A 3043-nucleotide genomic window follows, 5' to 3' on the forward strand; every position below is an offset into this window, starting at 1 on the left:
CACGAAGGGCTGCTGAGAGCAGGCAGAGCAGGGACCAGGAGCGGGGCAGGCGGGCAGCACCGGCCCATGCCTGGGGTCCTGCCCCGGAGAACTCCCTTTTCACTGGCTTTCTTCATTTTTTTGGAAGCTTCCCCCCCACCCCAGCCCKGGCCAGCACCTGGGGAGAGCAGCCGCTTCCCCACTCGGAGCAGTTTTTGCAGATGACTGGGGATGTGGCCGTGCTCGGCCCGGGGCCGCCCGCGCAGGCGCCCTGCCTGCGGGTGTAACCCCTGCTGCAGCTTTTGCAATGGTGCCTTTGCCACATGGGTGCTGTGGAAATCCCAGCTCCTGCCTGGACGTTTTCTGGGAATTGCCACCCCCCAKCCCATGGGAAATAAATTTACCGCTTCCCAAACCGGCCAAATCTACGCGAGATGCGGCGGGAGCCCCCGCCGYGCATGGCTGCCGGGGCTGCCGCACGCTCAAGGCGAAGCCAATATATTAACTAATTCTCCCTAGACCTGCGGCTGTGAGTTACTGCGGTTTGAAACGAGCCCTTTGCTAAAAAGGTGAAGGTCAAGGTCATTTTTACCATTACCGGCAATTCCTGACTGCTGGGTTTGAGTGTTCAAATCCCGCTTAGCGCCCCAGGCCGTGCTGGGGGCCGCATCCAGGCGCTGCCAGGCCCCAACGCAAAGCCCTGCGCTGGGATCACGGATGGGGGACGCGGTCCTCGAGGCCGCGCGGACCATGCTGGATGCCCAGCGCCTGGCAGAGACACGCCGAGGGGACGATGCTGCAGGCAGGCCGGGGCTGGCTGGGCAGTGCCGAGCTGCCGGCGGTSCCACTGCTGGTCCGTACTGTCCCCAGAGTGCCCCGATGCGGCGTGGGAGGCCGCTGGAGGCTCATGCCCAGTGTCACTGCAAACCTGGGCTTCCACGCCCGGTGCCACTGCAGATTTGGGGCCGCGTGCACGGTGTCCCCGGCCCTGGAGCCATCCCCCAGCAGTGCCCCGGTGCCTGCGCTTGCAGCATGTTCCCGTGTGATCCCGTCAGCCGCACCGGCATCACGGTGGTGCTCACCCCAGCTAATGCTGTTCCAGAAAGAAAAAGTCTTACATTAATGACTTTTGTCACCAAAGTCATTAACATAATAGGACTTCCACATCAAAATTGAATATTAATGCTACACCCGGCTGTGGAGTGAGACGGATAATTGCTCTAATACATTTTCCAGTAGGATTTTCGCATCGTAGTCGCAATTGCATTAGCAAACCCGATTATTACCGCATCCGATACAACGGGCCGGCTGATGGGAGTTCCCCCCTTTTCCTTGGGACCGCGGGACGAGCTGGCGATCCGCACCCTCCCCTCCAGCTCCTGCCGGGCTGCCAGCGTCCCCTGAAGCGGGGGAGCCACGGGCCGGCAAAAACCATCCCGGAGGAGCAGCGGGGCTGTGCCGGGCGCTAGGGAAACTCCCTGTTGGTTTGGCAGCCGCGGGGCCGGGCGAGGTGCCGGGTGCGGAGGCGGCTCTCGGCAGCGGGAGGCACACGGGGGGACGGTCACCCCGGGCATGGGAACGCCGAGCCTGGCCAGCCGCTGGCCRCAGCTCGGATTACATCGCAGGGTTACATATTTCAGATCCTAATCTGATTACTCGCATAGCTACTGTCACCCTGCCCGCTCGCCGTGCCGCCCGGGAGCACCGCGGGGTCCCCGGCCCGCCGGCCCGCGGCGCAGGGAGCCGGCCTCTTCCCTCCGTGTTTGCAAACACGACCCTTGATTGCAGATAGCCTTGCAACACGCCACAAAAAACGCTCCCTCGGCCGCTTGGAAACCCGCCGGCCGGGAGTGCCAGGAGGCCGAGCTGTCCGTGCTGCGCTGTGCTGCGCTGTGCTGCGCTGTGCTGCGCTGTGCCGTGCTGTGCTGCACCGTGCCGCGCTGCTCCACACCATGCTGTGCTGCACAGTACTGCACCGGGCTGTGCTGCATTGTGCCATGCCGTGCTGTGCCATGCTACGCTGTGSCATATTGCACCATGCCAYGCCATGCCATGCAGTGCTGCACGGTGCTATGCTGCGCTGAGCTGCACCATGCTGTGTTGCATAGTGCCACGCCATGCCGTGCTGTGCCGTGCCGTGCCATGCTGTGCTGCTCCGTGCTCCCCCGGGGTCCCAGAGCTGCAGCTGGCTGCTCCCTGGAGACATGCCACGAGCAGCAGCGGGGCCTCGGCACGTGGCGGGGCACCAGCACGTCCCACACCRTCAGCCCTGGGGCAGCCGGTGGTGGTGGCGCTGGGGCAGCCGTCCAGCCCTCTGGGCAGAGCCGTGGGGGTTTCCCTGGGGAAAACTTGTGCTGCCCTGCCTGGCTCCAGCAGTAGCTGCGGGAAAGCACGCGTCTCCTTTCCTTTCTGAGGGGATTTGCCGTTCTCGGAGAGGCAAAAACCACCAAAACCTCCCAAGCAGGTGCCTGCTGCTGGGGGGGGGGACGGGAGAACGGCTTGGCCTGGCTGACGGGCCGAGTGGTGACAGCTGCAAGGCAGCCGCAGCGCGACTGTGCCGTGGGGCCAGCAGCGAGGGGGGCTGGTGGCCCGGACCTCCGCCTCTGCCCCAGCACGCAGCGCCGCGGGGCCGGGGCGTCTGCGAGGCCCTGCAAAGCGTGGCTGGCAGGGGCCGAGGGGCTGCTGCGACGCCTGCGCTGCCAACGCCAAGGGTGCAGCTGCCTCACTRCATCCCCTCATTTGCACCCCAAAACCTGCCCATGGCCCTTCTGGAGAGAGAGGCCGGAGGAAGAACCCCCCTCCTCCACCAAGTGCAGGCCGGGCCGCAGCACGCTGGCCCCAGACCCTGCTTTTGGCTCCAAGTGGCACTTTCTTGGTTCCCCCTTTGCCCACCCTTGGCTGCCACCATGCACGGGCTGCTACAACCATGTGGCCCTGCTGCTGGGCACCACGCAGCCGTACCAGAGCACACCGAAGCTCCTGCGCAGCATGCAGCCGCGGCACAGCACGYGTGGGAGCTGCACGGTGGGCCTTCGGGCCAAAGGGAGGTCTGCAACACGCGCAC

Source organism: Rhea americana, unplaced genomic scaffold (genome assembly GCF_003343005.1).
Source record: "Rhea americana isolate MKP2758 unplaced genomic scaffold, rheAme1 scaffold_576, whole genome shotgun sequence".
Classification (NCBI taxonomy): domain Eukaryota; kingdom Metazoa; phylum Chordata; class Aves; order Rheiformes; family Rheidae; genus Rhea; species Rhea americana.